This window comes from Papaver somniferum, chromosome 7 (assembly GCF_003573695.1).
Source record: "Papaver somniferum cultivar HN1 chromosome 7, ASM357369v1, whole genome shotgun sequence".
Taxonomy (NCBI): Eukaryota; Viridiplantae; Streptophyta; class Magnoliopsida; order Ranunculales; family Papaveraceae; genus Papaver; species Papaver somniferum.
This window is the reverse complement of record NC_039364.1, coordinates 130,892,283-130,908,034: the sequence shown is the minus strand read 5'-3', so window position 1 is coordinate 130,908,034 and position 15,752 is coordinate 130,892,283.

Genomic DNA, 15,752 nt, shown 5'->3' with positions numbered 1-15,752 from the left:
GTAGTCTCTTCTGATCACATCTGCTTCCAAGAACTGTTGTTGTTCGTTTGTTGATACCAGCCAGAGCTTTACCATATCAACAACCACTACAAAGGTAATTCGTACTTCTCCACATTCTAGTTTCACATGGAAGAAGTAATAGAGTCACCGGTACGGATGCAAGATGATATTTTTATGGTTAACTCACCGACCATACAAGATGAAAACATGTAAACCAAACATGGGGACTGAGGATTTACACAGAATCCCTTCACTGTCAAAGCTCAGAAGACACGGTCAACTAAAAATTTATAGCCACGACAAGGTCATCTACTTTCAAAGGTGTAACGTAAATATATTATCACCTCTCCGTCTAGCTTACGAGACCCGGATCCCAAGCTTACTCAGAGAAAACAACTTCAGTAACCAAAGAGAAGCGCGACTGGGGACTGCTCACCGCGGTCCATCCCCGACAACAATCAAGCATTCATGAGATAACTCCAGAGACGCGGCTGAAATTTTTTCTTGAAAAGACATGGGGGGCCACGATTAACGACATAACTCTCTCACTTCTACCTCTTCGTTGTCCAGAATGTTTCGTCCATGCGATGTTCCAAGCATCCCAGCATCACATCCAGGAGAGTACAATAAGCTTGTATTAAATCCCATAAGCGTGGATTCAAGGCGATGAAATTAAAGTAGGCTACACTTGGGGACTGAAGCCTCCTTCAGGTTTAGAAGTTTAAACGCAGTCACCACCTTACCAGTGAATGCAGTAGAAGCACATCTTCCACGAGAAAATAGGTTCAGGATAATTACACATAGGGACTACCAGCATGGGATGCCTTCACTTCCCTCAACCAGGTTATTCCTGATTTCAACATCATCACTGCCGAAGCTTTACGAATCGCAGGAATTTCTGAACATGAAGCCGTACACGTGCATCAATGACTCCAAAAGCACGCCACAGAGATATTCACATATCCGGCCACACCATCGGATCTATGACCATACGGAAGTGTAATTGGGGACTTCTCATCGCATCCCATTCCATAAAATAGTCCAAGATTCAGAAGATGGTTCAAAGGATGTCGCTTGGAACGAAGTCCTTGAAGACTTGATAGCAGCACATCGGCAACTGAACGCCTCTCAACTCATCTATTTCGCCCAATGACTCTAGAAGATTTCGACCATACAAGCATCCACATCATCGCAATCAGAAAGTCCATGCACCAAATAACCTAAAGTCAAGGATGGACCAACGACGCAACCACAATCTCCAATATTAGCCCTGGCATGATCATTTCCGAGCATATATTTCATCCATCCATCCCAAGAGTGCAATGGATTTTGGTAAATTTTGAAATCCACTGGAGAGGTTAGATACTCATTCTTCTGGAGTCAGAACCTTATTACGCATTCTGGAGAAGATCGATGGTACTGTTGGGTTTTTACATACGCAAAATAGGAGAGAGCACCTACCTTGAGTTCTCCTGGCTCGCCTTGCTGCTGATTATAACTATTGGAGATTGATTTGTTGCCGTTAATGATCGCTCTACCACCGCTAACAAATGACGAGCAGACGAAAGGCAGAGCCGGACGAGCAACAAAAACAGAAGAAGGTCGATACCCCTTTTCATACGAACGGATTTTCTAGAGTTTGAACAGAAGAAGGGTTCCTCTTGCTCCATGAACGGGAATAGATGACTGGGCACACCACACTCATGCTCCATAGTCGGGCAAGAAGCGCGCCAAGATCACCGCTCCATAGCCGAAGAAACAATCCACGGCCAAGCCAGCAACGTCATCATTACCGCTCCACGGTCAAAGTCGCAGCGCCAACATCAATGGTCCGTGGCCCAAGTTGCAACGGCAGCACCATGTGGCCGAGCCGGAAATACGCCAAGCCGCCAGCACAGGGATCATAGACTACTCATGCCTCCTGCCAAAAGTTAGTCGAATTTTTCTGGCAATGTCTTCATGTCTTGCCCTTTTGATTTTACCCTTGTCTGTCACCATCTCATGCTTACCCAGCAACAATGTCACTATTACGTGCTAAGAAAGGGACTTAATGTTTATGGTGGTTTTTAGTATATGGCGAAAACTGTAAAAGTCTATCTACCTGACCCGGTATCAGATGTAGTAGACATTGATATGTTTATATTCCGCAGATAATTTGGAGAATATATCAAAATCTGATGAGTGCCTATGTATCTCTTCATATTATGTTGAAAATCAAACTCCTAGATGAAGTGTTCACTAGTATAGAGCCTAATGAGTATATAAGCTCCTAGCAGTAGTGGGTATAAACAAATCCGCTTCCTTCATAGTGGAAGCGTGGTTTCTGGCAGTTACACATTACTCCACTCTTCCATCACTCAATCACTCCCACTTCCTACGAGACCAGGTTGTATTCAATTATGACTTGTATAAATAGGTTTTACCTATTTCCATCAAACAACAAGTTTTAGTTAAGACAACAACACAGTATCCAGAAAATACCAAAGAACTGATAGCTTTCATTCTGCAAGCCAGTTCCAAATTCTGATACAAGTCATAAATTAACCATACCTTCATAATTAACCATTCTGGTCTCAACACCTTCTTCGCTTCCCTCCCTAATACCAACCCTTCTCCTTCACTTTGTGACCGAAGCAAGACTGAAACGACTATTTCTTGGTTTAGGCCAGGATTGTACAGATTGATCTCTCGAATCTAGAGTACTCCCGTGCAGTGCATTTCTTTTAGGTTTAGATTTGTTTCTCATCCATACACCCACATTTACCAAAACCAGCAGAAACAGTTTTCACCCACAAACAACTTTCTAGAGAATCAACTAGACAGTCAGACTCAATCTAGCGAAAAGTATATCGAGGAGTTAATATCTCTCTCACTTAATTTGATCTTTACTCAAGCAAATAGAAATTTGTGAGTCTTTATCAAATACAAGTATAATAACTTGGATGGTACCAAAGACCAATATCCAAGTATCAATCAATTTAAATCAACAACCAAAGGTTGGATATTCTAATTGATTGATCCTAACGCACAACCTGTGATATTTCAATTAGATAACGAAATATAATGCGGAATAGAAATAACACAGACACCAGAAATTTTGTTAACGAGGAAACCACAATTGCAGAAAAACCCCGGGACCTAGTCCAGATTGAATACCACACTGTATTAAGCCGCTACAGACACTAGCCTACTACAAACTAACTTCGGTCTGGACTGTAGTTGAACGCTAATCAATCTCACAATGATTCAAGGTACAGTTGCGCTCCTTACGTCTCTTATCCCAGCAGGATATTACACACTTGATTCCCTTAGTTTATCTCACCCACAACCAAGAGTTGCTACGACCCTGTTGATGGTGGTTTTTAGCTTAGGGTTAAAATCGTAAAACTGTACAACTGACATGACGTCACTATGACCATTAGCACATTTATTGAGTCAATCAGCGTACCTTTTTTTATGGGTCATGTTCCACGGCAGAACCTTTAACATCGACTGACATCATCTATGCCAAACCTTAATTCTCATGCCAGCCGCACCACTGTGCCAATGGCAAACCATGCCAGCCACATCTCCGCGCCAAGGCATGCCAACCATGCCAGTCGCACCAATGTGCCAATGACAAACCATGCCAGCCACATCTTCGCGCCAATGAATGCCAACCATGCCAACCGCACCACTGTGCCAATGGCAAACCATGCCAGCCACATCTCCGCGCCAAGGCATGCCAGCCGCACCACTGTGCCAATGGCAGACCATGCCAGCCACATCTCCGCGCCGAGGCATGCCAACCATGCCAGCCGCACCACTGTGCCAATGGCAAACCATGCCAGCCACATCTCCGCGCCAAGGCATGCCAGCCGCACCATTGTGCCAATGCCAAACCATGCCAGCCACATCTCCGTGCCAAGGAATGCCAACCATGCCAGCCGCACCACTGTGCCAATGGCAAACCATGCCAGCCACATCTCCGCGCCAAGGCATGCCAACCATGCCAGCCGCACCACTGTGCCAATAGCAAACCATGCCAGCCACATCTCGCGCCAAGGCATGCCGACCATGCCAGCCGCACCACTGTGCCAATGGAAAACCATGCCAGCCACATCTCCGCGCCAAGGCATGCCGACCATGCCAGCCGCACCACTGTGATAATGGCAAACCATGCCAGCCACATCTCCGCGCCAAGGCATGCCAACCATGCCAGCCGCACCATGCGCCAATGGCATGCCAAGCCCTTGGCCCCACCATGCCAAGCCAACCGCACCTTGTTGGCCCCAACCATGCTATCCGCACCATGCGCCAATGGCATGCCAAACCCTTGGCCCCACCATGCCAAGCCAACCGCACCTTGCCTTGGCCCCACCATGCCAAGCTTTCCGTGCCAACCCTTGGCCCCACTATGCCAAGCCGTCCGCGCCATTTGCCTTGGCCCCACCATGCCGGCCTTCCCTATGCGGCTACCAAAACGAAGGCGTGCGGCGATCAGCGACCACCCTTCAATCCTAGATGCAAATCCTAGTTGTCCAAGGTCGCCAAACAACGCATGGTAACCTTTGGCCCTAAACCCTAGTTTTGGCCACGCCAAACCGCGCAAAGGCATTCCATGTCACATATGCCAATGGCATTCCAACCACCTTGCCGCGCCATACCATGCCGACCTTCCCTACGCGGCTACCAAAACGAAGGCATGCGACAATAACCGACCACCCTTCAATCCTGGATGCAAATCCTAGCCGTCCAAGGTCGCCAAACAACGCATGGTAACCTTTGGCCCAAAATCCTAGTTTTGGCCACGCCAAAACGCGCCAAGGCATGCCATGCCACATGTGCCAATGGCATGCCAACCTTCCCTATGCGGCTACCAAAATGAAGGCGTGCGACGATCAACGACCACCCTTCAATCCTAGATGCAAATCCTAGCCGTCCAAGGTCGCCAAACAACGCATGGTAACTTTTGGCCCAAAACCCTAGTTTTGGTCACACCAAACCACGCCAAGGCATGCCATGCCACATGTGCCAATGGCATGCCAACCACCTTGCCGCGCCATACCATGCCGGCCTTCCCTATGCGGCTACCAAAATGAAGGCGTGCGACGATCAACGACCACTCTTCAATCCTAGATGCAAATCTTATCCGTCCAAGGTCGTCAAACAACGCATGGTAACCTTTGGCCCTAAACCCTAGTTTTGGCCACGCCAAACCGCGCAAAGGCATTCCATGTCACATATGCCAATGGCATTCCAACCACCTTGCCGCGCCATACCATGCCGACCTTCCCTACGCGGCTACCAAAACGAAGGCATGCGACAATAACCGACCACCCTTCAATCCTGGATGCAAATCCTAGCCGTCCAAGGTCGCCAAACAACGCATGGTAACCTTTGGCCCAAAATCCTAGTTTTGGCCACGCCAAAACGCGCCAAGGCATGCCATGCCACATGTGCCAATGGCATGCCAACCTTCCCTATGTGGCTACCAAAATGAAGGCGTGCGACGATCAACGACCACCCTTCAATCCTAGATGCAAATCCTAGCCGTCCAAGGTCGCCAAACAACGCATGGTAACCTTTGGCCCAAAACCCTAGTTTTGGCCACACCAAACCGCGCCAAAGCATGCCATGCCACATGTGCCAATGGCATGCCAACCACCTTGCCGCGCCATACCATGCCGACCTTCCCTATGCGGCTACCAAAACGAAGGCCTGCAACAATCAAGGGCCACTCTTTCATCTAAGGTGCAGATCTTAGCCGTCCAAGGTTACCAGCTAATGCATGGCAACCTTTGTCCCTAGTTTGGTCGCGCCTAAACAAAGCCAAAACCCTAACTTTTGGCGGCGCCTAAACTAGTCCATATTAAAGCCATACTGATCATGCTTTCATGCCACTGGCTACCAAACGAAGGGTTGCAATAATCAACGGCTACCTTTCCTCTTAAGATGCAAAATCTCGACCGTCGAAGGTCACCACCGAGCCGACAAGTCTCCCAAGCTCAACTTTCCAGACAACAACAACGTGCTACATGTTTTCCATGAAAACACTCGAGACATCAAAGCATGTCACAAACTGGGGGATGCTTATTGGGTATTGGTTTGGCGGTTTACAGCGTGCGGCGTACACTACGCCTGTTATAAGAAAGTGTCATAAAGATGAGGCGGTTAGTAAATACAGGGAGTAATGGTGAAACGCTTTCTTTTACGGAATATCCATTCCAGGCGTTACCGGTTACCACCTCCTCCCATTTACTCACCCGTTTTCCATTTCTTAATGAGACCCGAGTATGTTTCGCTTCGACTTGTATAAATAGGCATTACCTATTTCCACCGAACAACGAGTTCAGGTCAGAAGCATACAACACTCAGAAAATATTTGCTAGCTTTCCATCTGTTAGATTCCCACTTTTTGATACAAGTCGTGAAACAACTACTCTTCCAGAATCATCTATTCTGGTCTCAACACTCTCTTCGCTTCCCTCCACAAAACCAACCCTTGTCCTTCACTTTGTGACCGAAGCAAGTCTGGAACGACCATTTCTTGGTTTAGGCCGGATTTGTACAGATTGATCTCTCGAATCTAAAATACTCCCTTGCAGTACATTGTTTAGGGTTTAAACTCGTTTCTCACCCACACACCCGAAATTACCAAAATCAGCAGAAACCGTTTTCACCCTCAAACAATTGGCGACCACAGTGGGAGATCAATCTCTCGGTTGCAATATCGATTTCCAAATTTCCGATATCACCTTTCACTTCCAACTCCAACATGGTGGAACTCAGATCCGGATCAGCTGCCGAGAACACCATCGCAGAATCTGTCCCTGGTGTTAACGCTACTTCCAACAGCATCACTACGCCATCTACTGACCCAAGTAACACCGAAAGCACTCCTTCAGGTGTAACACCGCCGATCACCAGGGCCAGAGCCGCTGCCGCCTCTAATGTCCCTGCGCAACTTACTAATCCTGACAGTACTGAAAGCGCTCCTTCAGGCGTTACGCCACCAGTCACCAGGGCCAGAGCTGCCGCTACCGCTCCTAACGCTTCGTCAAGAATGGCGCCTCCAACCGCCACTAAGACTCCAACTACACCACCAACGGGACGAGAAACCGGAGGAACCAGAGGAATCCGACCCTATATCACCGTTGCTGATTTGATGGAACGACAGGAGGTTCTCGCTAGAGCCCAGACGGATATGGTTTAGACACAGAAAGAAGTACTCGTCTTTCTCAAAGCCCTGACAGAACGACTGCCGCGTGAGTCACGCCCTCCAGAGCCTATTAGAAACGCCTCCAACACCCCCGACGCTAGTATCTCGACGGAACACGTCTCCGCGGACGAGGAGATTCGTGCCAGAACCCCATTGGAAAGAAGTCAGTCGTCCAATTTTGTCACACGAGAGGATCTGGAGAAACTTCTCCGGAATCTAATCAAGAATGATGAAATAGACATGCATCAACATCAACCTCCTTACCCACCTGAAATACAAAGAATTCCTCTTCCAAGAAGATACTCCTCTCCTCAATTCACCATGTACGATGGCACCGGAAATGTACGTGAGCATGTCTCTCGCTTCTTGGAGTCCCTAAGCGAACATGAATACAATCACGTTCTTCGTCTGAGGGAGTTTTCGAAATCGCTTACCGGAAGAGCGTACACATGGTACAACAGCATCGCGCCAAACAGCATCCCCAACTAGGGTGGCATGGTTACCGCATTTTTTAAGAAGTACTTCTTTGTGTCTGAACAAGTTACCTTCTCGGACCTAGGAAGGATGTACCAACGGGACAACGAATATCCAAATGATTTTGTTAAGAGATTCAGAGTTCAAACACTAGACTGTCATGACCCAAACGTGACCGAGCAACAGCTGGTGAATTCATGCATCAACGGTATGGCTCATATTTACCGCGCCTTGCTAGAGAACTTGCGCTTCCAGACATTATCTGAGCTCCATGAAGCTGCTAGGCGATCAACAACGACAGCACCATCATTATTAGAAAGAGCTAGACCAACCAGAGCCGAAGACGTATGTAACACCCCGTGTTTTTAGCATGGCACATGCTAAAAGATGCGCCATTGCTCGAGATGAAGCTTCATCCAAAGCTTCCGTTGCATGTGAGATGCATTTGGCCCAGGGCCAATATCCGGTGCCAAGTAAGGCACATCGCGTATGCATATTGGCTAAGGCCAATATGGCATTAGTTGGGGGATACATTGGCCAAGAGTCAATCTTGCATCAAATGATGCATTAGGCCAGTTGGGTAGATGGCCTTGAATATGTACATCCAACATGTCTGGACACCGGGTGGAAAATGTACAGCCAACATGGCTGGACATCGAGTTGGCAGTAGACAGCCAACATGGCTGGGCATAGGAGTGGCCTACGGGCCAAAGCTATAATACAACCATCCTGGTTGAACATCGAGTTGACATTTGAATAGCCTATGGGCCAAATTCGTAAATACAGCCATCACGGCCCTTCATCGGGTTTGGCCCAAGAAGTGTTCAGCCATCCTGGTCGGGCATAAGAACTGGCATGTGAGCCAGAACTGAATGTACAACCATCTTGGCCGGTTATTCAGGAAAATACATGGCAACGACCATGAATAGTAAAACTGGGGAGTTGATGAATGATTTTTCCTCCCCCAATTTGAGTTCTAAAAATGTCAAATTAACATATATAGGGAGGGATAGTTGGTTGAAGATGCATATGCGGACCATGTACCAAGTAAGCTTCACAGCTTAGCCGGAACGCTATGAATGATGCCTAAGGCTCATTCTAAGTTGCATAGCCTTACGAATGGAGCATATGATGCTGAGGCATCACTATGTCATTCCACGGACTCGATGATGCATCACTTGGATGTATTTGACGGAACGGCCTATACGGACTAGGCCATTACCACTATTGCTTGTCCACGACCATGCAAACGAGTTGGCATAAGTTTCCGTCCCTTCAAGGATGAACTACGGTCTGTGCTTGATTCCTTTAGAGTAGGGAAGGATACGTAGGCAGCCGCAATGAGTTGCAGCATTGCCGGTCCAGCACGTTGGCCCCTCATATCATCTAAGTTCGGTAACTCGATGCAAGAGATGATTGCGGCCAAGATTGATGAGGCTTAGTTGCATGCCAACAAGTGGATGTTCATACTTCCTATCAAGCTACGAAGAGTTGGTAAAGCGGAGTAAGATAATTGAAATAGGCTTAGAGCGGCCTATGCCTAAGTCCACGGCTCATGCCTTAAGTCTGGATATGACTCGGGAGGTGACGGTTGCTCATCTAGATAGGAAATTCAGTGATGAATTCCCTACGTTGAGGCACAGCCAGTGATGTGTGCAATACGCATTGGCCATAGCCTCTATGGCTTGAACTCTTGGAAACGGCCTTATGGCCTTATACCCTTCTGCGGACAAGGGTGACTTTGGAACGGCGAGGAAGCTAAGTTAGCTGCACCATGCTCCACGAGCATGCTTGCAAGGGAAAATGTACGTGCATTTTCCCAGCCTTAAGGCCCGTACGTAGCTTCATCATGGCGCACCGAGGAAGTTACGGCCTGCGGGGCAACGCGCCTAAGGCGTAATTTTCCGGTCCGTCACAGTTGGTATCAGAGCAAGTTCCGAGAAAACTCTAGGGACTTGTGCGGGGTGGACTCATTGGCGAGTATTTTCCATCATGGAAACTTAAAGTTGGAGAGTAGGCCAACTTTTGCGCGGAAAGAGTTTGTAACTGCTCTGCCAGTTACTATGCGAATCGAATTGAGCTTGTACACGTGATGCGAGTTTTCCTGTCCTAAGTGGCACCCCACTTACGAGTGGATATCCGGAAGACCTTCTGGGACGGTGGGTAGATAATGGGACTGATCATCCCCACACATTGGAAACTGGCCAATGGTGTGCGTTGTCAGGCCCGCTAGCATCCCACTTACGAGTGGCAACCTGGATGACCGTCAGGGACGGTGGGCAACTGGAAACTTTTCCACACAGTACTGCGCTAAAATCTTGTCATTTCGATGACCTCTTCAACCTTGTGAAATTTAGGGATTCTTGGGTGGTGGTATGGGACGCCATTCAGGATACCTGGTCGAGATATCCTCTTGGCACTTGCCAATTGCGATTCTTGGTATTGTTGTGGGAACTTTTGGATTCCTGGGCAGGTGGTATGGGACATGTGCTCAGAAGGTCTAAATTGTTGTTCATGACAACTTGAAGAAACCCGTGATTTCTGAGCATCTGGTATGAGAATTTTGCTCAGGAAATCCAAACCGAAGAGATTGTCCACAATAGTTTGGTTTTGAATTTCAGGGACGAAATTATTTGAAGGGGTGAAGAGTGTAACACCCCGTGTTTTTAGCATGGCGCATGCTAAAAGATGTGTCATTGCTCGAGATGAAGCTTCATCCAAAGCTTCTGTTGCATGTGAGATGCATTTGGACCGTGGCCAATATCCGGTGCCAAGTAAGGCACATCGCATATGCATATTGGCTAAGGCCAATATGGAATTAGCTGGGGGCTACATTGGCCAAGAGCCAATCTTGCATCAAATGATGCATTAAGCCAGTTGGGTAGATGGCCTTGAATATGTGCAGCCAACATGTCTGGACACCGGGTGGAAAATGTACAACCAACATGTCTGGACATCGAGTTAGCAGTGGACAACCAACATGGTTGGGCATAGGAGTGGCCTACGTGCCAAAGCTATAATACAGCCATCCTGGCTGAACATCGAGTTGACATTTGAATGGCCTATGGGCCAAAGTCGGAAATACATCCATCACGACCCTTCATCAGGTTTGGCCCAAGAAGTGTTCATCCATCCTGGCCGGGCATAGGAACTGGTATGTGAGCCAGAATTGAATGTACAACCATCTTGGACGGTTATTCAGGAAAATACATGGAAACGGCCATGAATAATAAAAGTGGGGAGTTGATGAATGATTTTTCCTCCCCCAATTTGAGTTCTAAAAATGTCAAATTAACATATATAGGGAGGGATAGTTGGTTGAAGGTGCATATGCGGACCATGTACCAAGTAAGCTTCACAGCTTAGCCGGAACGCTATGAATGATGCCTAAGGCTCATTCTAAGTTGCGTAGCCTTACGAATGGAGCATATGATGCTGAGGCATCACTATGCCATTCCACGGACTCGATTATGCATCACTTGGATGTATTTGACGGAACGGCCTATACGGACTAGGCCATTACCACTATTGCTTGGCCACGGCCATGCAAACGAGTTGGCATAAGTTTCTGTCCCTTCAAGGATAAACTACGGTATGTGCTTGATTCCTTTAGAGTAGGGAAGGACACGTAGGCAACCACAATGAGTTGCAGCATTTCCGGTCCAGCACGTTGGCCCCTCATATCATCTAAGTTCGGTAACTCGATGCAAGAGATGATTGCGGCCAAGCTTGATGAGGCTTAGTTGCATGCCAATAAGTGGATGCTCATACTTCATATCAAGCTACAAAGAGTTGGTAAAGCGGAGTAAGATAATTGAAATAGGCTTAGAGCGGTCTATGCCTAAGTCCACGGATATGACTCGGGAGGTGACGGTTGCTCATCTAGATAGGAAATTCAGTGATGAATTCCCTACGTTGAGGCACAGCCAGTGATGCCTGCAATACACATTGGCCATAGCCTCTATGGCTTGAACTCTTGGCAACGTCCTTATGGCCTTATACCCTTCTGCGGACAAGGGTGACTTTGGAACGGTGTGGAAGCTAAGTTAGCTGCATCATGCTCCACGAGCATGCTTGCAAGGGCAAATGTACGTGCATTTTACCAGCCTTAAGGTCCGGAACGTAGCTTCATCATGGCGCACCGAGGAATTTACGGCCCGCGGGGCAACGCGCCAAAGGCGTAATTTTCCGGTTCGTCACAACGTACGCGAAACTCGCGGGAATAGACGTCTCATCAACAAGCAGTACAACGCTGGTCCCTCATCTGTGAGCGTAGTAAACGAGGGAGGAAAAAGGAAGGCCCCAGCTGCAGACCAGCATCCTAAACGCGAAGCACCAGCACGACGAGCAACTCCGCCACGGAAGGCCGCCACTAAAGCTCCCATGCGTCACCATGAAGCTGGAGGAAATACCCTGGATTTCCCGTTTCCCATTGAGGAGGTGATCGATCTCTTAGAAGCATGGATTCAAGATGATGTTATCATACTACCATCTCCCAGACGCCCACCGACTGAGGCCGAGATGGCAAACCCCAAATACTGCCACTACCACAGATTTGTTCACCACCCAACCAGTGATTGCAACAGACTGAAGAATATCTTCAAAGAAAAGATAGAAGCAGTGGAACTTCAACTAGGAAACGAGGAAGTACATCAAGACCCACTTCCGGTGAGGAATTGTGGAGTCTTTGGGGACTCCGTTCACGAGACTGTGCGATCCATGATGCATCACGTATGCGAAACTCTCTACCTCTCCAAGGTGCAGCGCCAAGATATCTTCACGGCTCTCAGTCGTGTCGTGTCGGGTAAACGGCTTTTTCCCTCCACAGAAGCCACGCCAAGAGCCCACGCTCTCTCAGCGAGCGGAATCGAAAAAGACAACTGGGGACTGCTGATCACGTCCTACTTAAGAGGTATTGAATTCGACAACACGCTAATCGACACGGCCTCTGACTTCAACATTGTTACTTTCAAGACTCTGAAAGCTGCGGGATTTACGAAACAAGAGGCTACCCATTCCCCATCTGTGATTAAGAACCCGGGAGGGGAAGCCTTGAACGCGTACGGCTACATTAATCTCGAGATCAAGATGGGAGACACCATTACGCATAACAAATTCCACATTGCCAAAAAACTGGGCTACGACATGATGTTGGGGCACTTGTGGGTACTAGACAACAAGGCGAAATTGGGAACATCCCCTCTACCGATGTCAACGCCCGAAAGAATCTCCAACAAACTGTCCCACTTGCTGCCGCATCGACGAGTTACCGATGGAACCCGGAAACCTGGAGATGACCTGTTGGCGCTAACTCATAGATTTCAAACGCAAGTAAGTTTGGCCGAACGATCTTCTTTACAACCAGTCATTTCTTCCCCTATTCCGTCATGGGGACTCAGCGCGATTACTGGCGTGGACGCTGTCAAGAGATGTGAGTGGGGCGTTGGGCAATTCAAACGCTTTGCAAAGAATTTGGAAGCTTCCATCGAAACTGACGAGACCAAGATTCAAACGGTTATACAACACCCGAACTCGTTTCAAATCAGAGATATGGTGGAAAAAGTGAACTCGTTTCAAGTCGGGAAGATGACGGTAGAGATAGTTGTTCGGACTGATTCACCCAAGGAAAAAGAAGACGAGCCATATCTGGTGGCAGACGTCCTTTTGGGAGGTTACTGCAAGCTCATCAACACATACAAACTGGGAGGTGTGATAGTTCACTCGCGATGGGTCAAGCTTTTCAATCCCTAAAACGCTGTACTACCCTCTTCCATCACTCTCCCTTTAGTATTTTATTCAACAATTTCTCCTTCCGCTTGATATTTGTATTTCCCCAAGATGAATGCACCGTTTGTATTCTTCTTTAGGATTTCGTTTTTATTCAAAAGGCATACATTTCTTTCCGAATGAGTTTTCCAAATCTCGGAAAAATATACCAAATAAATCCCAAATCAGTGAGAAGCCATTAACCATCCAATCACAACCACAAACACCAACCCATTCTAGGGGAAGGCTTGGGTCTTAAAAAAATGAGAAGTTTTATTCAAAGACATAAGCCGCGGGATGCTAATTGAAGAAACCCTAACTTCGCCGCGAATACAAGGAAGGTAAAAATATATATATAAGTCTGTAAAATATCAGGACAACTAAGCGAAGAATAGAAACGATGATGAAGAAGAAGCTAGTCATAGAAATCCAATGCGTGAATTTCCAATGCCTCGGTCATAGCTTTTTCAAACACTTTCCCCAACAATCTTTCGGGCAGCAAAGGTTCCATCCGGAAGCCAAATCAGCAATAGCAGCCTCAACATCCCACCCGGAAGTCGTCTCATCAGCAACATCATCCGTTTTTTTACCGACATCCGCCTCGACAACCAACCCAGCATATTCCACCACGACTTCTCCAATGCCACCGACAAAAGTTTCGCCGTCTTCTCCAAAAGTTGTTTCAGTTTCATCAACCGCAACATCATCATCTTCCTCGGGAGTCTTCTCAGCGACCTTTCGAGGAGAATTTCCCGATTCATAAGAATCAAGGGTGATGACACCGTCCTGGACAGGGGAGTTACGTTGATTTTCCCCTAAAAGTTTCACAATCTCGGTCTTCCTCCGTTTCAACTGAGAAGCAAACTGTCCCGCCCTGACAGTGGGCCATGAAAAGGTTTTGTTGCACCAAATCCTCCCAACGCACTGGGATGCTTCGCCGCCTTCCCGTTCTTGCTCCAAAGGTATGTCCCTAATGATTTCGCTAGCTTCATGAAACAGAGATTCAATTCTATTCAACGCCTCCTCGTGAGAAGAATATTGGGTTTCGTCGATTCCAAAGTTTCTCCCCGAAAATGGAGATATGTCTGTCATTGGAAGATCCCATTATGCGCTACAAAACCAGATAAAGGATAGAGGATAGACACGATTTCAGAACGACATGTGCAAATGAAGGATTCAAGATCATCTCTTATAACCAGCAGAGCGATGAGGTCCCGAAAAGGAAAGCCTCCTACTAGCCGCGGATTGAGGCGTGATATCAGATTATAATGAAACCTTTTTCTACTAGCGAACATAAAGGAATGTCTGGCCACGTGAGCACCGAGACTTGGAGAAAACAAGACCGACAAGGTGACATGAGGAGAAGGAATAACTCCCCCTTTTTACGGGCATAACACTTGCGGGGTTTTGAATAAGGAAAAAACTTCCTATGTGAGTCACGTAAGGAAAAGAGACAACCATACCCGCAAAGACGAGCCACTACTGGTCCAAGCCGTCCGCGCATGCTTTGCCTCACCAAACCGTGTCATGCCTTGCACTGCCATCCGCGCATGCTTTGCCTCACCAAACCATGTCATGCCTTTCACCGCCATCCACGCATGCTTTGCCTCACCAAACCGTGTCATGCCTTGCACCGCCATCCGCGCATGCTTTTCCTCACCAAACCGTGTCATGCCTTGCACCGCCATCCGTGCACGCTTTCCCTCACCAAACCGTGTCATGCCTTGCACCATCATGCCGCGCCAACACCAAAAACTCGCCAAGCCAGCGTCATGATGTTCCCTAACCCAGCCAAGGTGATGCATAGCCAGACTAAGCCGACGATCTTCATCTCACTACTTCATGGTCTACACCACGAATAGAATCTACGCAAGGCCGCCAAACACGAGGATCATGGACTCTCCCTACCTCTCGAAAAAGGTTAGTCGGACCTTCCTGACCATCTTTCCATGACTTGTCGTTTCGATTTTTGTCCTTGCCCGTCATCATATTATGCTTACCTCGCAACAATGCTGCTGTTCTGAGCTAAGCAGGTGACTTAATGTTGATGGTGGTTTTTAGCTTAGGGTTAAAATCGTAAAATTGAACAACTGACATGACGTCACTATGACCATTAGCACATTTATTGAATCAATCAGCATGCCTACGCAAGAATTACCGGGGTACCTTTTTTTTATGGGTCGTGTTCCACGGCAGAACCCTTAACATCGACTGACATCATCTATGCCAAACCCTAATTCTCATGCCAGGCGCACCACTGTGCCAATGGAAAACCATGTCAGCCACATCTCCGCGCCAAGGCATGCCAACC